Genomic DNA, 26,726 nt, shown 5'->3' with positions numbered 1-26,726 from the left:
TGGGTTTGCCTGGTTTCAAGAGGACGGTTATGGTTGCTTCACGCCGGGAGAGGGGGGGGAATGGACTCGTTGAGTGATTCCGACCAGACCTCCAACAGTCGTTTCGCTAGGAGCGCCACATGTTCCTGGCTTTAACTATCACATCAAGTGTAATTGGGGAATTAAGGAGCTTCCTAGCCGAGTGGGAGATGGTTGTCATTGGGATGTGGTCAAGTAGCTCTCATATATCTTGTGTGTTATGGGGCTGGCTGATGTGTACAATTTCAGTGTAGAATTTGGAGAAAACTTCAAATATTTGTTGGTCTGACCACAGCAGAGTTCCCAGCCCATCGGTGACACATTCAATTTGGAAGCGCCCACCCTCCACCCGCAACAGTCTAGCTAACATTCTGCCAGGCCTTTCACCCTTCCCATATTTCCTTGCTGCCAGTGGATGCGAGAAATAACGTATTTCACGCAGGGAATGTGCTTCGAAGGTCTCCAACTCCGCCAGTTTTTGTGCTAATTTAATGGGGTGGCTGCTGTGGCACATTCTTCTTCCAAGCCTTTGAGTCGGTCCTCAGACCTGCTGGGATAATTTCTAATTGATTTTAGTATTCCCGCCTCCCTTGATATGGACACACCTCTTATGTACACCTTAAAAGCATCCCAGCGAACCCGTACTGTCGTATCGTGTTGTTTGTTGCATTCAAAAAATGTCTCAATATCGTATCTTATCTCAGCTTTCAAAAGGATGTCCACGAGAGCTACCGATTTAAAGCGCCAAGTGGTATGGACGGGTGTGAACGACCCCAGTACTATGGACAGTGTCACCGGGGTGTGGTCCGACAATGTGCGGGTGAGTATCTCCATGCTTTCAACTTTGTCCATTAATTCAGCTGATGTTAGGAAGAGGTTAATTCGGGACGAGCTATCATGTACTGTTGAATAATATGTGTATTGCCGCTCCTGAGCGTGTAATGTTCGCCACACATCTCGTAAGTCTAAGGATGTCATGTGTAGGTGTAGCCTATGGGCAGCACGTGATAAGGTCCCAGGAGCCTCCCCCATTCTGTCCAGGGTGGTGTCCAATATCAAGTTCATATCCCCACCCCAGATGATTCGTAGCCCTATATATCCCATGAGAATGGAGACCACTGTGTCATAAAACTCTGGGGTGTCTACATTAGGTCCGTACGTGTTCACCACTTGGTACTCCCCGTCCGCTATCATGCAGTGCAGGATGATGTATCTGCCGTCAGGGTCAATATAGCTTTTTTTAGTGTGAATTTAAGCGATTTGTGGATTAATACCAATACCCCCTAGCTTGTGTAGAAAAGGTTGTGTAGAATATATTTAGGCCCCAGGAGGGTGCTGGGCCAGTCACTATATGTTTTGTAGCATGGGTCTCTTGTAGAAGGAGAATCTTCACATCGTGCCTCTGAGCATATACAGTGACTCTCAGAGCCTTAGAGAAATTGCCAATACATCGTACGTTCCACGACATTAGTTTAGTCGCCATTCCGACTGTTCAGGGTGTATCCCATGTATCCTGCCTCCGTATAATGAGTATCGTGTCTATTGTGTCTACATGTTGCCCCTCTATTGTGTTCATTGCATTGCCACCTCTGTCTCTTTTTGCCATATAATCCGCCAACAATATGCCCCCCTCCCTCACCGCCCCTTCCCACCAGGGAGGGTAGTTTCCCTCCCCTCTGGCCCGTCGCTGGTAAACCTGCCCCAACTTGGCCTACTCACTTTCAGGGTGCAACAGGGACCCGTTTGCTTCAGAACCTCCAAATTGAACATTGCCATCGCAAAGGGGTACGCTGTTGCCGCACAGCCGACAAGTTAGAATGTGGGGTGTGGCCCCACGTATTGTAACATATGGTAATTTATGGTGGGTGGTTAGTAGCTACTTGTGTCGCTATCGACTCATGACCAGTAGGATAATTAAGCCCTGGGACACTCATATTGGGTAGGTAGTCTACCCCATTTAGTCATTTTCCATCATGTCATCAGCAGGATTGTTCAGTGGGATCTGCGCTTCAATACATTTCACTGCCTCATCTGGGACTGTGAAGAAGTAGAGTTTACCTCTAAAAGTGAATTTCAAGCATGCAGGAAACAGTTTTGCATACTGTATGTTTCGTTCCCTGAGCATTTCCTTCACCCCAAGGAATTGACACCTTTCCTTCTGCACTCCAACTGAGAAATCAGGGAAAATTCTAATTGTCTGGGATCCCAGTCTTAGTTCTTTCTTTTCTCATGCCAGACGGAGTACTTGGTCTCTGTCTCTGTAGCTTAATATTGGGGGAGCCAGTGCGCGGTGGGCCCGCTCGACTGTGAAAAACTGAGAAAAGTCTGGGTTACCCAGGAGGTCCCTAAGCAAGTTTTCAGTAGCTAGCTCCATCTTCCCCGTAAGGACATCCTCGGGCACTCGCACTATTCGAATGTTGTTTCTGCGTGATCGGGATTACAAATCGTCACATTTGGCCTTGACATTTTTCATATGAAGGTTGAGGGAAGCTACTGTTTCCTGTAGTGTGTGTATCCCATCTTCGTTGGCTCCGATTCTCGTCTCGGCCTCTGTGATCCTAGTGCCTGCGTGGTCTAGCTGTGGCTTGAGTGATGCGATGTTCGCATTAATGTCGTCCAGCTTTTCATGAAAGGACGCAAAGTTTTTGCCCATAGATTCCATCATGATAGTTAATCCGGGGTCAGCAGCGACTCCAGGTATTGCAGTGTCACTGTGATGTGATGTGGACTGTCCCTGTTCATGCCTCGTGCTGCCTTTGTAAATGTGTCCATAGCGCTGGTCTTCTTGGCCCCGCGGGACCTCCCAGGCATTCTATGGGTGGGTTATCGTCCTCACGCTACCACAATGTGGAGTCAGTTCTCAGGCACCTTAGATGGGTGGGATAGTGATGCCCCTGTGCAAAGGCAAGTAAAGTGCCACCTGATGTAGTGTGAGGACCCTTGGACCGAGTGGGTGATCTGCTTTCCAGTCTTCTCCTAGGAGCCGCCTTGCGTGTCCTAGGGTCGGAGAATACCTCACAGACGAGGAGTGATGAGTAGGGCCCACTGGCGTATTATGGTAACAAGTGAGGAGAGTGGTGGAGGGCCTTTGGTCAAAGGGGGCAGCAGCGAGACCTTTATGTCCACTGTGACAAAGTACGTCCCTCTTTGTTGGGCAGCTGCAGTAAGACCCAATTAGAAAGGCAGGGCAATAGGTTGATCCGCAAGTGTCACCCGTTTCAATATAATGGGCCAGATGGTGAGGACTCAAACGAACATCATCTCTGCAGTTGGGAGCAGGAGGGGTCCCACGGGTCACAGGACAGTGTCTGCTGGAGGTTCAGGAGGGGGAAATACGCAGCTAAGGGGTCAGATCCAGACTAGCCCCATCTTCACCCCGTGGCGGACCAGAATGAAGTACTACCCTAGCATCACTTATTTGGTGTTTCCGTGGAGGTCAGTGAAGATCGGTTCAGCAGCACCACTGTCTCAGCAATATGGGCCGTGGAGGCAGTCCCCAAGCGCAAGGAGGGGAGCCCGGCCCTACGACCCTCCACTCGCGCAGCAACAGGGTGGCAGCGGTCTGAGCCACAACGCCACTGGGCGCCACTCGCAGTTTGATACAAGCCCTGTGGCTCCGGGATGTCTCTGGTGAGGGTGCCTGGGACCAGCAGAATATGATTAGTTTAGTTTATGCCCCCTGCAGTCAGGCCTGCAACGTCACAGGCATGGGAGGGATCAGTGCAGAGGACTGGTATTGTGCTCCTCCAGGAGTTTGGGCCTTACCCCATCCTGATGTGGACGTTGGATGTCCCCACCTTCGCGGTCTGTGGCGCGCTGAGCAGCGCGAGGCCTCAGGATAGGGTATTAGAAAGGGGTCCAGGTCCTGTTGGCATTGCGGTTCTGCCTGGGCCCGCCTGCAGATGTGGATCCTCAGTCGCACCTTCACTCCGCCACCGGGTCTGAGTCCGGGTCGGGCTCACCTCTCTCTCCTCGCAACAGATGCCCTTAGTTTGGTCCTTCGCTGGTCTCCACGCGTCAGAGATGTTTGGCCCGGAAGCCGGGACCCAGCAGCCACCATACAATGCTGACTACGGCGCCACAGAGGGACATGGAGGCCCATGAGATCTAGTAGCCGTGTCTGCCCGCTGCCTCCCCGGCCGGGCGGGTCGGGCCCAGCGGTTTCAGTCGGTGTCCGCACTAAGGACATAAGCAGTGCTATGCCGACCAGCCGGGCTCGCCCACCCCCCCCGGCGGGGCCTCACACTCATCGGCTCTCTCCCGTCTGTCCATGACACACCCCTTCACAGAGGACCTGTGCCATCCCCCACACGTTTCATTCACTTTTGGGCCCACACACTGTACCCAGCAGTTCTCAATTAGTTTGGCAGGCAAGGGGACGAGGGTGGAGGGGCGCAGGCTCCTCCAACGTCGCTGATTCAGTCTCTGGTGGTCACAGGTAGATCTGGTCTTGCCGTGTGTTACTGGCAGTGGCGCACGGGTCCGGCCAGTCGCGCACCGCACCCCAGCCCAGCCAGCAAGGCACGATCTTCGGACTGGGGCGCCTGATCCTCCCAAGATTTGGTCCGGAGGTGCACCACACTCACAGCTTCTCGGCCGTATTTTCTCTGTGCTGGGAAATCTATAAATCTGCCACCAGTTGCAAGTCTTTTGTCAGCTTGTACGGAGCTATTCAACTAGGCAGCCATTGCTCTGGCTGCTCAACAGCGCCCCCGACTACATCACATACCCGAAACCTCTGTTAAGTGCACTCAAGGAAGCACAAAGAGGGGAGGGCACACTACAATGGACAGAAGAAATGACGGGTGCATTTGAGAAGCTGAAAACAGCCATATGCACAGCTCCCGTGTTAGTGATACCAGATTATCAAGACACATTGTATCTGTTCTCTCACTTCAATGCAGTGGTGATGACTGCAGTGCTCACACAGAAGACCATGTTACGACACAAACCTATAGCATACTATAGTGGGAAATTAGATTCAGTAATGAGGGGACACTACCCTTGCACTGGCTGCTGCTGCGTTTGCTGTGGAGAAGTCAGCAAGTATTACCATGGGATGCAGCACCATTCTTTTTGTGGATCATGCTCTCTTTGCAATACTCGAATGGCCCAAGAGTACACTGGCCACACAAAGGGCCTCAGGGTACGAAGTAATATTATCGAATCCAGCTATAAACGAAGTAAGATGCAGGACCGTGAAGCCGGCAACATTTGTCGCCATGCCAATAGAGGAAGGAGACTATGTGCACAATTGCACCACAAATATGGAACAGAATGATGACATTCTGAGAGTGAGGGAAAAGCCACTTGAGGCGGGAGAAGTGCTTTACATTGATGGTTCGCCAACAATAGACCAGACTACAGGGGAGAGACATACTGGGGCTGCAGTAGTAAGAATAAACGCAGATGTGACAGTTGAAGTGGTAGCAAGCGTGCAGTTACCGTCACATTTTTCAGCACAGGCAGCAGAATTAGTGGCTCTCATATTGCAATTAGAGCAGAGAAAAAAAACAGGAAGTGACAGTGTATTCTGAACTCAGCCTACGTGATGTCTACAGTCCACTCTAGATTATGACGCTGGCTAGGAGGGGCTTTTGGCGTGCTGATGGCACGCCAGTGCAGCACGCGCCCCTATTGGTTAGACTTACAGAGGCACTTCAATTCCCAATAGGCATAGTCATGAAGTGCCAACCCACACAAGAGGGTAGGATCCCGTCTCCAGGGGCAATGCAGCATATTTTGTTGACATTTCAGATTTTGACAGCCCACGCGTGTGCCTGCGTACGCACAATGGAGTTACAAGAAGGGTACAGTGTGTTCCCAGTGACACAGATTATGGAGTTGCAGGGAAATTCAACAAGGGATGAAAAGGAACTATGGGTGAAAATTGGATGCTCTATATCTCCATCAGAGGCCCTGTGGCGGCAGGAGAGCACAGGCAAACCTGTGATGCCACTGTCATTATTAAAGACTGTACTCACATAACTACACCATCCTACCCACACGGGGAAGGATGTACTTGCTGTTCACATTGGAGAAGACTGGTTCTGTCCCAATATATCAGAACATGTGGCAGAATTTATGATGAACTGTATTGTGTATAAATGTTTTACTGCAAGACATACATTGTGTCATGAGGCATTGATGGTCTGTGTGGCCACACCACTGACCCAGTCCACAAACCCCTGAATTCCATGATAGGGAGTGACCCCAGCCCCAACCATAAAACCAATGGCCATAAAAAGATCTGAGCATGTAAGGCAGTTTCACCTCTCCACATAAATACATCATTTGTAGTGTGAGGTACAGGGAGGGCTACATTATAAATCAAAATGAAGGTGGAGACCTTGGGTACGAGGGGTGCGTTATCAACAAAGCGCAGAATGTGTGAGTCAGTGTGACTGTATTTCTTCTTCCCTTCTCTCTGGCACCAGTCCCTGAGTCTCCCAGGTGCATGCCACAGTGATAAAGTGGTAGGCTTAGTGTATCATTGGAGTTCTAATACTGTAACTTATGAGGGACCTGACCTTCACTCCTCAGAGAGATGAGCCCAGCTGACCCACATGGGAACTGACAGACGACGGAAATGTGAACCAACCGCAGCCTGGCATCCCCTATGAAGTATGCCCATGTATATGGTCCCACCAATCAGTGGCACTAGTTTTTACTATATATTGATGATGATGTATTGCCTTTTAAGCGCAGAATGTTCTCAAGCAGCAGAGTTCTTTGCTTACCTTTTGTATTCTGTATAATTAAACCTTGTTATCCTTGCAAGCAATCTCTCTGCCTTTTTCCCAACAGGGTTGTGTTCTTTCTGGCGTGAGCATAAACAGGGACTCGCCTTCAGGTTGCAGGTCTAAGAACCATCGCATGACTTGAGGGTTAAAGTCCTTTTGTTGACTTAATTATACGAAAGGTGAGTGGTCTGTGATGAGTGTGAATTCTCTCCCTAGAAGGTAGTACCTAAGATGGACAATTGCCCATTTGATGGCAATGGCTTCCAGTTCCAACACAGAGTAGTTGTTCACATGGGGGAAGAGTTTAAGACTAGTGAACAGGATAGGGTGTTCTAATCCATCGTGTATTTGCAATAATACGGCTCCTAACCCTATGAGGGAGGCATCGGTCTGTAATACAAATTCCTTTGAGAACTCCACTTCTTTTAATATTGGATTTTGGCATAAGGTCTGTTTCAGGTTATTGTAACAAACATCTTCCTCATCAGTCCAACAAACTTACTGGGGTTCCGCATTTCTTAGTTTGTCTGTCAGTCTGGCTGTTCTCTCTGAAAAATGTGGGATAAACCTACGATAATATCAAATCAATCCTAGGAATACCCTGAGATCTCTCTTGGTCTTGGGTGTGGGAGCATCTAGGACGGCTTTCACTTTTTCTTGCTGGGGCTGGACACTGCCATTCCCAACAAAGAAGGCTAGGTATTTCACTGCAGACTGAGCCAGCTTGAATTTTAATGGATTTGCAGTTAGGCCGTCTTCTCTAAGGGTTCTCATAATAGTCAAAAGATGGAAAAGCTGGGCTTCCCAAGTTTTACCATAAATGACTGTCATCAATGTAGGCCCCACAAAAATCGGAATGAGGCTGTAATATCCTGTGCATGAGTCGTTGGGAAGGTGATGGGTCCCTATGCACTCCAAAATGGAGGACTTTGAATTGGAATAGTCCTATTGGCATTGAGAAAACTGTCTTTTCCATATCAGGTCCAAGCCCCGGGACCTGCCAATATCCCTTGGATAAATTTAGGGTTGAGAAGAATGTGGCAATTCCAAGTTCATCTATGAAATCATTGATGCATGGCATAGGATAGGCATCGAAAGCGGAGATGGCATTGACCTGCCTAAAGTCTATGCAAAACCACCACGAGTGATAGGGTTTAATCACTCACACAATAGGGGAGGACCATGCACTCGAAGAGGGCTTGATGTTTTCAGCTAACATTTTTGTAACCTCATCAATCACTACCTTGTGCTTCTGGGAGTCTGTATGGCTTCAAATGGACCACTATCCCCTTTGGAGTTTTGATATAGTGGAAAGTGCAATGTACTCTCCCTGGTTTCTTAGGTTTAGACAGTTCTTGGAGAATAAGTTCACAGTGTACTTTCTCGGGTACCAAACAAGACAATATAGAGGAGACAGTAGCGGAAGGATTTTCTTTCCACTCTTTCTGGAGATTTACGGGGTAGAGGTCGGTCTTTTGCCTTCTATCAGGTTGGGCTATTTTATAGGTACAGGTTCCTGTTTTCTGTAATACCACATAGTGTCATGCATTCCGCATGGCGGCGTTTGTGGGACATCTGGAAGCGCCATTAGCGGTTCCATTACGTTGGCGGCCGTTCGGATTCAACGGTCTAGTTGTTCCCCCAGATGGCCGCTGCATCTAGTAATGCCGGTCCGATCCTTTCCTCCTCGCGTTGCACCTTCTACGCTCCGTGAAGGTAACGCTCCCGAGTGTGTGTCTTTCTTCGCTTCGGTTTCCTACTTCTGTTTCCTCCCGAGTCTCTCTCTCTCTCTCTCTCTCTCTCTCCCGACGCTGCTCGCGTCTCAGTTATTCCGACCTGTTTTCCCCACTTTCTAGTTCCCCCTCCTGTCTTGCCCGGTTGGTTTCCATTCTCTTCTTTGCTTCCCGGTCTGAGTTCCCCCCTTCTCTGGGCGTACTTACCTCGCAATCGTCCTGTTGGCTTCTACCCTTGGATCAGCTCCAGTATCTCCTTCACGCCAAGTTTCGTTTCATCCGGACTCAGTCAACTACACATGTCTCCTACCGGTCCTGCCTGCACACAGTGGAACCAACTAGCAGGTTTTTTTCTGCCGTGAGGCTTTTTCCCTGCTCCGGAACCGGCTCCCAGGAGTCCCCCCTGTCCGGTTATCTCATATACCGACAGCGTGGCATCCCAGGGAGCTTGTCCCTTTTTGCACGATAAAAAGACCAGGAAGAAGATAAACACAGAGAGGCAAGAGAGACTGAAGAAGAAAACAGGGTACCAAGACGGTTCCACGGATCTCTCAGGTGAGGAGGAGGGGAAGGGAGTTACTTCAGAGTTTGACAGAGTGCAACACCAAAGGAAAGCAATGGCTTTGCTGGAACAGTACCAGGAATTGGTAGCTGTTATCCAAGGACTCACTGTAGATGTTCAATCCCTGCGCGCTGAAAACCAATCCTTTCATCCTCGGGCTTATGAGACGGCCAAAGCCAAGGTGGGGTTCCTAGTTTCTAATTTAGATGGGAATGCCCCTGCTTGGGCAACACCTCTAATCCTTCAGTCAGACCCCTCTACTAATGATTATGACCAGTTTATTCAACGGTTTAAAACACATTTTGAAAGACCCGAAGTTTTGTACACCACCTATGAGGCCATTTTAGACATCAGACAAGGATCTCATGATGTTCAGACTTATGTAACGGCGTTCATGCGCCTAGAGACTGAGGCAGGGTGGCCGGACTCTGCCCAACAGACATTGTTCCGCCGTGGCCTACATGAGGACATTAAGGACGAGTTGGCCCACATAGCTAGACCTCAGTCTTTTCAGGAACTCGTGTCTCTGGCTTTACAGATTGAATTCAGATTAGGCGAGAGGAGACAAGAACGAAGGAAGCCAAGACTCCCTCTCTCGCCAGTGTCTTCTCCTGCTGCTAGTGATCACTCAGCATCCCAGCTAGGGGAAGAACCTATGCAGATTGACGCAGCCAGAGGCCCCCTAACTGCAGTAGAAAGGAAGCGAAGAAAGGATCTGGGATTGTGTATGTATTGCAGTTCCAACAAGCATTTATTGCGCAAATGTCCAGAGGTTCCTCCACGCCGTCAGGGAACGATTTCCCCCGAACCTGAACAGGGTCAGGTCGGGGGAAGTTTGTAGGGATCCCTGTAACAGCTCTTTGCCTCACTCCCCTCAAGAAGATCATCGGCTGATGGTTTTTCAGATTAAGTTGTCCAGTGGATCTTCAGCAGCCTGGGATGTGATTGCCATGTTAGACTGTGGGGCAGCGGGAAACTTCATTGATGCTTCGTGGGCAAGGAAGATGAAGATACCCATTCTCTCTAAGGACAGGCCCATCCCGGTTGAAGGGGTGGATGGCACACCTTTGTCTTCTGGACCCATTACTCAAGACACTCTTCCACTACAGGTGCAATTGTTCCAACATAAGGAAGAGATAGTGTTTGACCTTATAAAAGCAGCCCATTTCCCGGTGATTCTGGGGATTCCATGGCTGCGCCGCCACAACCCTCTGGTGGACTGGTCTACTAATACCATACAATTCCAGTCCTCCTATTGTCAAGAGTACTGCCTTCATCAGACTCCCCCAAACAGGCTATCCAACAACAAGAGTTCGTTACTGGCAGCCTCTTTAGATCTGGTTCCAGAGCATTACCAAGACTTCCTTGAGGTTTTTATGGAAAGGCAGCCACATTCCCTTCCTCCTCACAGTAATGATGACTGCGCCATAGACACCATTCCCAATGCTTCAATTCCATTTGGAAGGATGTACCCTCTGTCTCTGCCGGAGCGCAAAGCCCTTAAAAAATGCCTTGATTGTAACCTGCAAAACGGTCTCATCCAGGAATCCAAGTCACCTGCAGGAGCATCATTGTTTTTCATACCTAAGAAAGACTCCGGTGAACTTCGCCCCTGCATTGATTACCGATGGTTGAATCAACTCACCATAAAGGACCGTTACCCGATGCCTCTGATGAAAGAAATATTGGAGGCAGTTCAAGGTGCTTCAATCTTCAGTAAACTGGACCTAAGAGGGGCTTACCACCTGCTTTGCATTAGGCAGGGGGATGAGTGGAAGATAGCCTTTAGGACACCTCTGGGACATTTTGAATATCGGGTCATGCACTTCGGCCTTGTGAATGCCCCAGCGGGGTTCCAACGCTTCATGGACAAACTCCTAGCAGACCTTCTGTTTTCTTCCATAGTTGTTTATCTAGACGACATTTTGATTTACTCTTCCTCTCCTACTGAACACCGTAAACATGTTCGGGTGGTCTTGGACCACCTACTAAAGAATCAACTCTATGTTAAACCAGAGAAATGCGTTTTTGATTCCCCTTCTGTATCCTATCTGGGTTTCATTCTCTCGCAAGAAGGAATCCGCATGGATCCAAGGAAGATACAAGCTATACTTCAGTGGCCTGTGCCCAGGAGCATCAAGGAGACTCAACGCTTTCTAGGACTCGCGAATTTCTACAGACAATTCATTTCGGGTTTCTCCAATTTCGTCCTTCCAATCACCTCCTTGCTCAAGAAAGGGATACAATTCAACTGGACACAAGAAGCAGACACCGCGTTTCAAACCCTTAAGAAGGCTTTTACTTCCGCACCCATTCTGATCCAGCCTGACCAAGCATTACCCTTCATCGTGCAAACAGACGCCTCAGGAGGTGCTATTGGAGCAGCTCTCCTGCAAAAGAGCTTAGATGGTCTGGAACATCCAGTGGCCTATTACTCGAAGACCCGCTCTATCAGCGAAATAAATTATTCCGTTATTGAAAGAGAACTATTAGCCATCAAGCATGCCTGCGAGGAATGGCGACATCTCCTTCAAGGGGCCAGACACCGGTTCACTGTTCGCACAGACCATAGCAACCTCCGAATCCTTCAGCAGATGGAGTGTCGTAACGCCCGTCATGCTCGATGGGCCTATTATTTTTCCCAGTTCGACTTTGAAATCACCTATCTTCCCGGCAAAGAGAACATCTTGGCCGACGCTTTATCCCGTGGGTATCAAGGAGATACTGAAGAGAACCTAGTCCACGACTTGATATTAGCAGGCAAGAATTTTAAGACCATAGCTAATGCATTCTTACGGGATGTACAGCTCAAACAACAGGGAAAACCCATGAAGGAATCTGTGGATCCTCGGTTAGAAGACAGAGAAGGATACTTATTTAAGGGGCGTGCCTTGTATCTACCCGATAGCAGACATCAAAGAATGGCCCTCTCTTGGTGTCACGATGCACCATTGGCAGGCCATAAGGGCATTCGCACCTCCAAGGATCTCATTTCTAGACTGTTCTGGTGGCCGACCTGGAGCCAAGATGTCCAGTCGTACGTTGCATCCTGTCCCATCTGCGCTTCTAACAAATACTCCACTTCTAAACCTCTTGAATTACTTCAACAGGAGCCAGCGCCCAAGCAACCCTGGACTCATGTCCCAACGGACTTTATTGTTGATCTACCTTGATCAGAAGGTAATACTGCCATTATGGTGACTGTAGATTCCTTAAGTAAGTTGGCCCATTTTACTCCACTAAGAGCAGTACCAACAGCTCCTGAAATGGCCAGAGTATTCCTCAAGGAAATTGTACGGTTACATGGCCTTCCCGACACAATTGTTTCGGATCGTGGCCCACAGTTCACCTCTTTGTTTTGGGGATCCCTTTGCAAGGAACTGGGTATCCAGCGTGCTCTTTCATCTGGGTTTCATCCCCAAAGTAATGGGCAGACTGAGAAACTAAATCACACCTTAGAACAATACCTCAGTTGTTTTTGCAGCAAGAAACAAGAAGACTAGTGTACCTTCCTCCCCATGGCCGAATTCGCCTATAAGAACACCAGACATACCGCCATCCAAATGTCTCTTTTTATTGAACCTACGGTTACCACCCAACCCATCTTCCTCTTGCCCAGAGGCGACCGTCTAAGTTGCCTGCTATAGAACACCTCTTGCAGGAGCTCAAGGATTCTCACAGAATAGCCAGGGAGACTCTAGATGCTAGTCGCCTATCTTACAAGACTTGGGCCGACAAGAGGAAGAAGGCTTCTCCCCCTTGGGCCGAGGGCAGCAAGGTTTGGTTGGCTACTAATTTTCTACAACGATGGACACATACAGGGAAGCTTGCACCGAGATATATCGGCCCTTTCCAGATCACCAAGAAGATTAATCCGGTAGCCTTTAAACTCAAAATGCCCACTTACTTGAAGCATGTTCATCCTTTGTTCCATGCCTCACTTCTGAAGCCTTATCTACCAGATCCTTATAAGAGAAGATCTAGCAGAACAACTAGAACCATCCCGGTGGAGCCTGCAGAATACGAAGTCTCTCATCTGGTGGATTCACGCTACCATCATGGAGTATTACAATACCTGGTACACTGGAAGGGGTACCCAGCGGCAGAACGATCTTGGGAACCAGTGAGACACATACACGCACCTCTGTTAATCAGGAGATTCCACATGTTGCATCCCGGCAAACCGGGAGGCCCCCCGGTGTGGAGGAGGCATACTGTTATGCATTCCGCATGGCGGTGTTTGTGGGACATCTGGAAGCGCCATTAGCGGTTCCATTACGTCGGCGGCCGTTCGGATTCAACGGTCTAGTTGTTCCCCAAGATGGCCGCCGCATCTAGTAATGCCGGTCCGGTCCTTTCCTCCTCGCGTTGCACCTTCTACGCTCCGCGAAGGTAACTCTCCCGCGTGTGTGGCTTTCTTCGCTTTGGTTTCCTACTTCTGTTTCCTCCCGAGTCTCTCTCTCTCTCCCCTGACGCTGCTCGCGTCTCAGTTGTTCCGACCTGTTTCCCCTACTTTCTAGTTCCCCCTCCTGTCTTGCCCGGTTGGTTTCCATTCTCTTCTTTGCTTCCCGGTCTGGGTCCCCCCCTTCTCTGGGCATACTTACCTCGCAATCGTCCTGTTGGCTTCTACCCTTGGATCAGCTCCAGTATCTCCTTCACGCCAAGTTTCGTTTCATCCGGACTCAGTCAACTACACACATCTCCTACCGGCCCTGCCTGCACACAGTGGAACCAACTAGCAGGGTTTTTTCTGCCGTGAAGCTTTTTCCCTGCTCCGGAACCGGCTCCCGGGAGTCCCCCCTTTCCGGTTATCTCATATACCGACAGCGTGGCATCCCAGGGAGCTCGTCCCTTTTTGCACGATAAAAAGACCAGGAGGAAGATAAACACAGAGAGGCAAGAGAGACTGAAGAAGAAAACAGGGTACCAAGACGGTTCCACGGATCTCTCAGGTGAGGAGGAGGGGAAGGGAGTTACTCCAGAGTTTGACACATAGGGCCTGTGCCACTTTGAAACAAGTTTATTTTCAGAGGTTGGTAAAAGGACTAACACTTTCTCTCCTACTGAAAATGACCTTAGATTTAACTTCTTGTCATAGGTAAATTTCTGTTGGGCTTGAGCTTTCTCCAAATGAGTGTGGACTAGACTCCGGACGAGTTTCATGTGCTCTCCCAATCAAGTAGCTATCTGTGAGAGGGGGATTTGTGCCTCTTCTCTTTCTTTCTAGGTCTCTCAGAACATGTCTAAGACATCTCTTGGTTCTCTACTGTAGAGTGACTCAAAAGGGGAGAAACCGGTGGATGCCTGAGGGGTCTTTCTTGCTGCAAATAGGGCCCACAGGATCATACGATTCCAATCGTTCCCATCCTCGCCTACTAACTTTCTCAGAATCATTTTGAGGGTCGTATTACATCTCTCTACCAATCTGTCCATTTGGGGGTGGTAAACTTAAGGTGGTAATGTGTAGTACTTCCTTAACTTCATCCATGAGCTTACTCATGAAATTGTATCCCTGATCAGTTAGAATTTCCTTGGGGAAACCAACCCTAGAAAAGAATGGCAACAGGTGTTTTTCAAATGTGCTGGGTTGTGTTTTTCCACATGGGGAAGGCTTCTGAGTACCAGGTAGCATAATCAACAATTACGAGAACATATGTATTGCCCAGTTTAGAAGTTTCCAATGGTCCAATGATATCCATCCCGATTCTAGAGAAAGGGACTTCTATTATCGGTAATAGATTTAGAGGGACAGCTAGGGGAATATGTGAGCTGGTTTTCTAGCATATTTCACATGCCTGAATGAAGTTCTTTATGTCCGCATGGATACCTGGCCAATATAATTTCCCACTGATGTGAGCTTGGGTTTTAGATTGTCCCAAGTGTCCCCCTGTCACATGAGTGTGTGCAATCTCTGACACGATCTAGCAACGGGTTTTGAGAATTAGAAATTGAGTCTTACTTAGGCCTTCCTGGGAGGTTTCCCTTCCATGTAGTAATCCCTGTTTCAGGAAGAAAAGGGGGCTTACCTTTTCTTGTCTTTCTCTCTCAGGAATCGCTTCTAAGAATGCTTTGGGAAGGATGGTACATATCTCATCGGCCTCTCCAAAGTCTACTTTACCTCTCTGTTTCCTCTGGTTCAAGTTCTTCCTCAAAACAGGGAAGTAGAGCTTTCTCAAGAATCCCCTGTGCAATTTTGTCCCCAGGACATATCTCAAATGGGGTCTTGCCATGTAAGAGTACTTTTATGTCTCCCAGAAATTCTGGATCTATAACTCCTGCTAGGGCATCTAGACCACATTTCCAGGCTAGGCCAGATTTTGGGGCCAATCTTATATAACAACCCACAGGGGGTATCAGAACTAAGTCAGTGGGAATCATCCCTCTTTTCCCAGGAGGGATAGTGGCTTCTCTGCTTCTACAACTTTCGAGTGAGCTACTTCCTTACGCCGGACCACTCCGCTACTGTGTATCACTGGCTTCACAGTTATCAGTGATTAAAAATTCCTCACAGGTCGGCCTTACTTCACATCTCATCCACACGTGTGCAGCCTACAATTGTGAGATATATTGTTGCACTTTCAATCTGTCCTTAAGACACATCTGCCTTTCATGTCACATGCCAACTCACCGGTTGTGTACATTCCTTTGTCTTTTCCATTTCAATTCACGAGTCAAGGTGAATACCGGAGGCTTGGTCTCACGTCCCCAACTCTGCCATTCATCCGGGAGGGTCGCTGGTGCCTTTGAAACACAATGCAGTCTTCTTGTCTGGGATTTGGCCTTCTTGGTGTATCTTTCACAGCTCTTCGGAGGCAATGACCACCTGCAGGAATCTCCTGGGTTTCTCTAGCCTTTGATCTCATCCCTCTGTCGGTCGTTCTGCTCCATTAGGTTCGCCTTTGCCCAGGAAGTTCTCCTTCTCGTGTTCCACCTTGCTCAGAGTGTGTCTCTATATTCCACCTTTTAGCCGTGTGGGAAGTGCTAACGGGTATCAGATGTATGTAATTAAAGTCAAGTGCCTGACTTTGCCTGACCCAATTTGCAGGTTGTGTCCAATGAGATGCGTAAGGGTTAGCCTCTTTACTCTCAGTTGCCCTCTTTCTTGGCCCAGTGTTTGTGTAGAAAAGGGGGGAGTTGGGACGTTGGAGGGTCCAATAAAATGGGATAGTTCATGGGTAAGGGAAATAGGGGAATACTGTGTCTCACCATTGGTTGTCTCACACCCACTCCCCGAAGACCCCTCGCCCAGGTGATCCTCCTGCACCCCCATGGTCTGGATCCAAAGTCGATGGCTGTGCCCTGGCCACCTGAAAGAGAGATCCCTGGGGACTAGTAGGTGAGACACCCTTTGCTTTCTCACAGCATAAATAGAATGGAATATAGCCAGGCATTCTCATTGCCTTTCATGCTGCCCATGACCTTCCACATGGGCCGTCTATGGCCATGTGATTGTCAAATTGCAAGGATGGCTACCTCTGTATGACAACCCATCATCAGCTACTGTTCACCACGTAGTGAATGGCCTAACCACTTACTACATGCATTTGTTATAGCATCAACATAATTTCTGCAAGTCGGGCTGTGGTATGTGTGCACTTATGCACCTTCCCTCTGTGCACACCACAAGGCATGGTGACAGACAGCTCAGACATGCATCATGACAAGGCATCCCATAGGGGCAGTTGACAAATGGAACATGCAACTATGCTTGAGATGATGTGATTGATCAACATCTATCACATTTACCTGTCGTGCAGAGTGACAAGCCACAAGAATGTAACCGACAACAGTACATGTAGGTGTCTCATTTCCTCCCCATGCAACAGGGGAGTACCCTGTGGGTGATCTGTACTGTCAGACCGTCATGTGCCACACATGTCCACCACACAATATACTTCCAGAATGATGGACATGTGGCATGAGTCCTAACATCGGCAAACATGCATTACCCCGGGATGTCATAGAATTGCAGCCATATGTACCACTACACAGATATGGTGGGTCATGCATGATTGGCAAAACATATGATGCGCAATGACGGCCGCTCACCAGATGTGTCCTCATAGTTTTCCAGGCCTCTGGCGCCTTGCACCTGCTCAAGGAGGATGAATTGGCTTGTGGCCTCTTCATGCAGTGTCAAGTGCTCCTCCTCTGGTGGCACCACTCCATTTGCCAGTGCAGAGGACAGGTTGACACTGAGCTTCAGCTTGGTGCAACGTGTGCAATCATTCCAGCAGGTCTAAACCTGTTCAGCATTGCGCATCTCCACACCTAAGGAATTGATCTGGTCCGAGACCCGCTGCCAATGCACCACCCGTTGTGCGGGTATATTTGTGCTCCCCGCATATAGGCACAAGTAACGGTGGTGATCTTTCACATAGTCATCAAGGATCTGGAGCTTGTCATCAGTGAAGCACTTCTTCCTCTGCAAGACAGTTTCCTGTGCTCGGCAGGGTGTCCATTCTTGGCCCGAGTGGCACAAGGTGTTGGTGCTGCCACTGTCTGGCTGGGACCACGTTGGCGTCCAGGTGCTGGGCCACCTGAGGACTGGGGCCTGCCACGTCCTCCTGTGGCTTGGGCAGAAGTCTCAGCACCACATCCCGACCCCCCTGGGCCTGAGGCAGATTTCTCCACACAATGTCCCCGACCCCCTTAGGGTGGGGCAGATGTGTCCTTACCATGTCCCCCACCCCAACCCCGTCTGCTCCATTTTGCTCTTGGGGCCTTTCCACACGTCACATGTATATGGGACATATGGAAGGCACACCATGTTATTGTTCTGGGAAATATAAATAAGGTAACAGTCTACGTGTTGTGTGATATAGATGTGTGGTCCAGCAATGTTCCAATGTGTCCCAATGAAAAGAAAATATGGTACACGATATGCAGAGGCAGCCAGGGACTCATAAATTGCATGCGCGATACACAGAAAGCTTCTGAAAAAACTAAAAAGCAGCATGCTGTTGGCTTAGGTATGCCAGAGGTTTGGAGGTCACTATGAAGATTCAGCCAAGGGCAAGTTAGAACTGTCATTTATTCCACAGAACGGGATCATACAGGACATCGAAAATTCCCAGAATCACCGCTCCCGACCCCGTGTCGGGCCATTTTGTTGCATCTCTGCATCAAAACATGTGCCATTCCCCAAAAGACATATGGGTCCTTCTGGTTGGGTGATTGGAGTGGTATCCCTCCTCGCATGTCAGGTGCTGGCCTGTCCCTTACCCAAGATACTATCTATTACATTGTTGCAGGGTCACAGGATTACCATTGGCCATTGCCCTCTGCCATCCACCCCTGTATTTCTGCTCCCCGATTGGCTGGAACTGGTCTCCACAGGTCTGGGACCCAGCTCTGTTCTCAGCACTCTGTGCACCTTCTCAAGGTGATGAGAATGACTATTTGTTCCCAATGTAACTGTTAGTATTACCACTTTTGCCTTTGAGAGTGCCCTCAGCGTTGCAATGTTGTTAACATTTCCATGTTTCACTTCATGTCTGTATTACTGAGAACCGTTTGTCGTCCCACCGCGGGTGAATGGCCATTGTCTAGCTCGGTTGCATCACATGGTTGAGTCTCAAGACATTGTGCTCTCCTGGTCTGCAATTTATGAGGATTTATTCTTTTTTCTGCAGATGGCCCCTTGTCCTTTTAGGTTTGGAATGTGTTGCTTGTCTCTGATCTTGGTTGCGGGTCCTGGCCCGCTGTTTTGTGCAGCCTGGTTCTGCTTTCCCTCATCTCTCGTCCTGCGGCTTGTGGCCTCATGCAATGTTCATTATAAGTATACTATGATTTCTACATATCTGTACTGTGCTACGGTATCCATAGGTTAGTGGTATTTGGTCCTTCCAGGCTCCTTATATGATCCTGTAGTTCCATAGACTTAGTTGCAATAAAGATCTCCAAGCTTGCTCTGCATCTCTTCGTTGCCTTGCGTTTAGTGATTCTGCACTTGGCTAATAAGAAAAATAATAAAATCTTTTGACCGGTTCACTGTGATTTCAAAGAAAACTATTAACTCAAATATTTTTAACGAACCTTAATTACTGAAATGCATACTGCATTTTTTTATTTTTCTGATGGGGTCCCTCCCAACCTCCTGTTTCCCTATGTTTATAACACCACCCAAACCCCTCCCCACCCGTTTTCTTCCCTTACCCCACCCCACATATATAAATTTAATACAAAATTCTGGGTTTTTTGGTATTTAAGTTTTGTTTAAAATGCCATTCGTTATTGTATTTTTGTTATCATCACTGGATACCCTTTTGACCGTATGTATATGTATCTGTCCTGTCCTCTAGCTACAGAGCTGTGTAAGCATGTTCTTCGTGCACACCTCTGTATGTTTGTGTAACTTCGTGCATGGCTGTGAGTGTACTTCGTGACCAACGTGGCTATGCCATGGTATCAATAATGATGTCAGCACAATGGTTTCTCAGCATTAGTCAACGTTGTCCATCGAGACTTCTACTAGAAGCTGCACGTCAGCTGTCACAACTTTGCTTCGTGACCTGGCGTTCTGCCGGCACTCGGCCCCGAGGGAATTCAATTCGGCTGCTGCTCAGCTGAACCAATTCATTCTCATTTGGCAGCTAGCTGTGTTGGCATCACCTTTATATTGGACGTGACGCCGTGGGCTCACTTTCGTTTTCTGCTCCACAAATCTTCTTGACATCACATCGTATGTGCCCGACAACCCAGGAGAGCAATTTTGCCCCAACAACGATTGAGCTTGAATTTGTAGAATCCTGCGTAGCCTTTGCCATTAAATCCATAATTGTTGAGCCGAACATTACTCCTCACCTGGACCTACATTATAGACACCCGCTTTTTGATTTGCGAAAAAGATGACTTGGTGAATGGCGTTTTCAGATGCCTTTTTCTAAAGACTAGATGTCCCGTGCCACCTTTACAGGGGCACTTTAAAAGCAATTACAAACACAGAGCCAGTGAAGTCAACCTCTGTTCTGTCTCACCCAACCTGGAAAAAGAAATCAGTGACGCTGTTGTAGCATCACAATGCGGGGTCAATCATTTACTTGAAGTGTCTCCAGAAGAAATCCTTAGTCCTGAAGATGGCCTTAACACCAACTTTCGAAAATACACCAGAGATAGTGTCTAATGTATCCCATGGCCAAAACATGTCGACTATCTCCATAAAAGACTAACCACAGTAGCCTTATGAATTAACCTCATATAGTATAGTTCATTGAGTGATTCCCATCCCTGTTGTGTTTCGTTTTTTCTGATTTCCGTAAATTGTGTTTTGAGTAACACTTGTGACTGTAGTCTGTGTGTTTTAATTTGTCTAGTTTTTCTTGAATACTGTCTGTTTTAAATGTGGTACCAGTACTATTAAAATAGCTATATTTTGTTCTAATGTATATGTATAGTGTTTCTGCTACATATTGAGCAAGTGATCTTTGTGTCAAGTCTATGTTGAACAGTCTGTAAAAACCACTCCCATTTCCCACTACCAGGCCTGTGTAGAGAGGGGTAATCATTTCTTCCTTTACGTTTTGACGCATAAGTAGATGTCACTGTCCCTCCTGGGGCTGTCCGAATAGTGAGTTGCGTCATGCGTTTTAAACTCTTTGGGCTGTCATGTTCATGTGGGAGAGGAGGGGCATTCCAGGGACCCTCTCTTCAGTCCCCCTCTGGTTGACAAGTTGACCAAACCACCATACTTCATCACCCTTGCTTTTGTCATCCATATCTTCTTTACTCCTCCCAGATGTCCATAGTAATTTGCATGGTCTTTGAAAATCCATGTCATATAACTTCCGGGTTGCACCATACCCTTTTTGACCAGTATCTGTTGTTTTCAAAGGGATTGTCGAATGTTATCATTTGAGTTGGAAACAGTGGGCACTCCTTTATCTTTACCCTCAGGTTATTTCTTTCTTCCACTATATTGTCCTTTTCTTCTTCAACATTCACATCTACTAGCACTTTCATCCCTATTGTCTTTTCAGTAGTTTTGCAACATTGTGTAATGCAGATCTTGATCACACATAGTCCCACTAGTAATAGTATTAGTGCCCCTAGTAGAACTTTCAGTCTATCCGCCAACCATGTTGGCATCAATGACCATATCTATGACAACCAGCTCTGGTCTTTCCCTGTTCCTTTGACTTCCTCCTACAATTTGGCATGCATTTTCAATAATCTTGTCACTGCTTCTGTCATTGTGCCATTCTCTCTGTCATTTGCAGGCACAAGCGTGCAACAGGAACTCCTGAACTTGGTGCAAACTGCTCCTTCCGTTGGTGTGCGATTGTCGAGAATGTATCTGTTCTGGAGAGCCATCAACCTTACTGCTCGGAGGTCTTCTTTAATTGGGTTGAACCCATTTAATATAGTTTATTGTCTGCATCAGTTCCCATCTTGTTATCTACAACCATTTCATGTTTGTGTACGTTTGCACAGCTGGAACTACTGATATGAAAAACATTCCCGTCTTACTGAACAACCGGGTGGTACATCATCTACTGATTCTTCTGATTCGGATTAGAAAAAGTGGTCTCTTTTCACTCAACCCACTTCTACTGACCATTTGTTTCTTTCCTTTTCCTCCAATTCTAATGATCGCCTCTTTCTCTTGTTATTATCTAACTTGGGAAGTCATCTATCTTGATGTCCTTCTGTGGCACCACCAGTGCTGGTATATTGCTGGTATAATGATGTGTATCAACAAGCAAATTCCTCCCAAGTTGGGTGGCAGCTTCTCGAATTCCTTGGATCCGCATGCCCAATAGTGATCCATTAATACTGCCATGCCAAGCTTCATTGCTGGATGCCTTTCTGTGCATCTACGTATTCCATGTTTTTTCCAACCTTTACTGTACCGTCATTCTGGTAGCATAATGCTGGTTTCTTCAGTGGTATTATGGGCATTGGTCCAGCTTTATTGTCCACCCAGGTCAGTAACTTGGTGCTCGCATCCCATTCCTTCAGGTACTTGTAATTTTCTTCCTGTACTTTGTTTACCGGTGCTTCTACTAGGGTGTTGGCCTTGCTACCTACTACTCCCTCCTTCCATCCTTCCGCCATGTATACTTGGCCATACACGAGCATTTGTGGTCTTTCCCAAAATCCTGGTTCTCCTCCTATTTCCTTGACCACTCCTCTTCAGGCAAGGCAATTCCTCCAATGTTATTGTTTTTGCCTCTCATTTCTGTGGGCCATCAGTTATGTATTGTATGGCCTGGTCTAGTTGCCAGTAATTTTTCATCATGTCAATAATCTTTATATGACGGTCTTCATAGGGAAATGTTGCCCTGGACACCCATCTCAATGTTGCTGTTTTCCCTTGAGATCTTCCTCGGATTGTAACCATGGATAGGTACATAAGGCTCTGTGATCTTGCTGCTGGTTTTTCAGACTACTTCACAGTCAATGCAGACTTCTACAGATTCTGCAGAAGGTTAAAATTGAAGAAACACTTTTCTCAAACAGCTACAATCAAGAAACATTCAAACATAGAAGTTCCATCAGAATTAACAATTAAACATATGTAAAATACAGCTAACCTTCTAAACTTAGCAGAAGAGGATGACCTTTACAACTTGGAAAAGATCACGGGAGAAATGGACATCAATATAGATTTAAGGGCAGAAACCAAACTAAGGCCAATATCAACGTTTATACCGGTCTTATCACAAGACAATGTAATAGACCTATTTCACAAAGCAACACTGTGTGAATTAAGATCAAAATACTTTGCAGGCAAATTATCCAATAACAAAAATCATAACCTCACATGGAAAGAAAAAAAAGAAATTGAGAAACTAAGAATGAACACAGAAATAACCATAAAAACAGCAGATAAGGGAGGAAACATAGTATTGATGAATACCACAGATTATATAGCAGCAGCGGAAGAACATCTAAATCAGGAACAGTGCTACGAGAAACTACAGACCAATACGACAACAGAACTTGTAGCGGAATGGAAATCAATGCTAACCAACTGGACGGAACAAAGTTTACTGTCAGATACAGAAAAAGGCTTTCTTAGCAATCGGTTTCCCATACTGGGCACAATCTATTTCATCCCAAAAATACACAAGCCATATCATATGTTTCCTTCTTTTAGACCGATAATCAACTGCATAGGCTCTATCACAAAGCCAATTTCCAAATATATTGATACCCACCTACAACCTCTAGTTCTTGGTTTAACATCATTCATAAGAGATACCAAACATGTCATACAACAAATAGAAGAAATACATTGGGAACAAGACTACGCTTTGGTTTTATTGGACGTCTCCTCTCTCTATACAAGCATACCACATGATAAGGCCTAGAAACTACCAACTATTTCCTTAAAACAAGATCAGTCTCCTACTATAGACAAAATGAGATGATAATAGAAATGCTAAACTTCACACTAAACAATAACATCTTTCTATTCAACAATAAAGTCTACAGACAGAAACAGGTGACGACCATGGGAGCCAAATTTGCACAATCATACGCCAACCTATACGTTGGCCACTTTGAATTAGAACATGCCTGGACTCATGAAGCTTTTACCACAACAATATCATATACTGGGGTCGATACATTGATGATATTCTTATGATCTGGAACGGAAATGCATCAACACTAAACAACTATGTCAATTATCTTGACAATAACGAATACAATCTCAAGTTTACAACACATCAAAGCCCCAACTACATCAAATTTTTGGACCTGGAAATATATGTCAAAAACGGAAAATTACAAACTACACTATTTGTTAAACCAACAGCTGGCAACACAGTGCTGCATGCACAAAGTCATCACCCACATCATGTCATAAACAACATACCCTATGGCGAAATACTAAGAATTAAAAGAACTGTACGGAACCATTGGAATATGAAAAGCATGCAAAAAAAGCAATAGTTAAATTCCAAAAAAGAGGTTATACTAAAAAGCTTTTGAACAAAACCTATAAAAAAAACTAAAACAAATCAAGAACAGAACTGCTAACAAATAAAAAAGCAAGTGACAACAAAAAAGAACAACAAACACTTAGATTCATGACTCCATACAGTGCCAATCCAAAGGAAATCCAACAAATATTGAAGAAAAACTGGCATCTCCTCAAAATGGACCAAGACATAGCGGAACATATAGAGGAAGACGTCCACATTACTTTCAAGAAAGCGCAAAGCCTAAAAGATATTCTGAGTCACTCGCATTTTTCATTCAAAAAACAAGAAACGGGACTAACCCAACTATGGAACAGAGAGCCAATTAAAGGAAATTACAAATGTGGGACATATATCTGCTGCCCCTATTCAGAAAATGGGAAAAAAAGTATCAGCCTGCCAAATGGAAAGAAGTACAAAATCAAAGATTTCATAAACTGTAACAGCAAAATAGTAGTCTACGCTATCACATGCATGTGCAACAAAATATATGTGGGAAGCACAACAAGAAAATTAAAAATAAGAATACAAGAACATTTAAGAGCCATCAATAAAAATGACATCAGATATCTGTTGGGCTACCATCACATCACAGAGCATGCTAACCAGCTGAAAAAAGGAAATAAAATTCTTTGGAATAGAGAAAATAAGAAAGCGACAGAGAGTTGGCAATCTGGAGAAAATCCTCAGGTCCCGAGAAGCCTACTGGATCTGTACACTGGACAGTTACCATACGGGTCTGAATTCGGACACTGAACTTGTACATCTTTTATAAAGAAGCACTATCATTATTTTTGTTCAGCCTGAGAGGAAATATCTATAAACTATTTAAAAGTCTTGAATGATTTACAAAAGATGAAAGTATGTTTAAATGTTTATTTCAAATTTATTTTGCACTATAGTACATATAAGTTTTTATGGAGCACTCCCCAAACTAAAATTAAGTTTTGAAAAGAAAATATATAAAAATGTATTTTCCCCTTATTATTAACAGGAACTGTAGTCGGATGCACATTAGAACCAATTAACAAAACTGAACTCACCCCCAATCCATAATGGAGTCGTAGCGGTCACGTGATTATTGTTCACATGACTGAAATTTCATTAAATTAAAACATAGAAATATGGGAGCATGTTTTTAAGTCCATCAAGTATATGAATTATCACAATAATAAAACTTATGCTTCCTTAGCCACTGGATTATATTCCAAAACAAAAAATGCAACTGCATATATTCCCAATCCAAAATGGAAGAACAGTGGTCACGTGATAATGACTTTCACGTTACCGCGATTTTGTAACAAAAGAAATACGGAAGTCCAGGACGCAGTATGCAGGTTAACAGGCCGTTGGAATCACGTACCCGAAAGGATCGTAAGAGAATGAAGGTAGGCACGAAATAGCATGAATTTACCAATTTGAAAGTAAGTACTAATGTCGCAAATGTCATCTAAATTAAGGAATATATTAGTACTAAGAATACAATGAATATCTCAGAAAACAATTAAGATTCATCTCTAACTACAAACCACTTTGGTTTTCCTTCTTCTTAGAACATGCTAAAACATAACCAATTGTGAAGCAAGAACGCCAGAGGCATACGCATTGAGGCATGTTTTTCTTGATTCCAAAAACCAACATTAGCAAACTCAGAAGCAAATCTGCAATCTGCAATAGCTAAACAGTGAGTGCCCATCTAAACATAGCATCACAATCACTTAATTTTATTTATTTTTTAGCGTTCACGAAAATACCAAGACAATTTCACTTATGTCAAATTTTGGAGAAATATACACAATGATTTGCTTTTCTGTTGACAAATATAATGCATATAAACTGTAAATAAGAGTTAATATTTGTGAGAAATTTAGATTATGAAAATGTACTGGAGAAAATGCACTGTAAAGAATAAGGTTACTAAGAACAACATGTTTCAACCACTCATTTTCTTTTTTTTATAGATATATGTTGATGTTACAAAAAGTTCCCTCCCGAAGAACTGTCTGAAATATTTAAATGACAGTGAAACACGTGTCGAGGGTCTCAATTAAGTTGTGAACAGAGGGTCTTTATTAAGATGTGAACAAAGAAAAACAGATTATTGCTTTGAAAACGAAAAATAAAAAAACAACATTGTTCTATTCAGTAAACCAGAGTTCCGCTCTTCATTTTTTGAATATTACAAAGAGTAAGAGCACAGGGCGCAAAAACAGGTTTTCATTTCTTCTAACAAAAATACAACAAATGGTTTTTCAGTTGCTATGAACATTCTGGAGGCACTCATGGCATAGGGGATTAGTGAGCAGACATAGCAGCTTTACCCAGTGATTTGTTGACCTATGTTGGTCATGTGCTTGTACCACATGTTGTTAGATACTCAAGCAGTATCAGTGAGATTTAGGTCCAGCCCTTCGATCTCTCTGTCAGCACTGTGCTTAACTCTCCTTACTGGGCTTACAATGCTCCCCTGTCCGACTGACATGGTCGTTCCACCTGCTGAAGTTGGGGTCATGTTAGTAGAAGATACAGCTGAACGAGGGAAATGGGTCCTTTAGGATGAGGTAACAGTATCTGAGATGAATGGGGATGCAGAACTTACTCATACATCAATATTCAGACCAACTCAGGAAGTTAGCAAATCAAAAGCTGTTTTAATAACAAGTATTTAAAACAGGGATTACAACGGACATCAACAGACGCTGCACAGCTCGCTCAATGAGTTCTCGAAAACAGATCATAA

The 26,726-nt window shown here is 45.8% G+C and overlaps 1 long non-coding RNA gene across 1 annotated transcript; it reads left to right on the top strand.

Annotated features, from left to right (window-relative positions):
* Positions 1–734: 734 nt before the first annotated feature.
* On the top strand, positions 735–26,090 carry LOC138567506 (uncharacterized). Its single transcript, XR_011302229.1, has 3 exons — positions 735–838; positions 6,826–6,940; positions 25,948–26,090. It is a non-coding gene; the product is annotated as an uncharacterized lncRNA (long non-coding RNA).
* The last annotated feature ends 636 nt before the right edge of the window (positions 26,091–26,726 follow it).

The sequence above is a fragment of the Ambystoma mexicanum genome, chromosome 2p (assembly GCF_040938575.1).
Source record: "Ambystoma mexicanum isolate Mex_15411 chromosome 2p, UKY_AmexF1_1, whole genome shotgun sequence".
Taxonomy (NCBI): domain Eukaryota; kingdom Metazoa; phylum Chordata; class Amphibia; order Caudata; family Ambystomatidae; genus Ambystoma; species Ambystoma mexicanum.
Note: the sequence above shows the minus strand (reverse complement) of the source record. Positions and strands in the feature narration are given on the sequence as shown.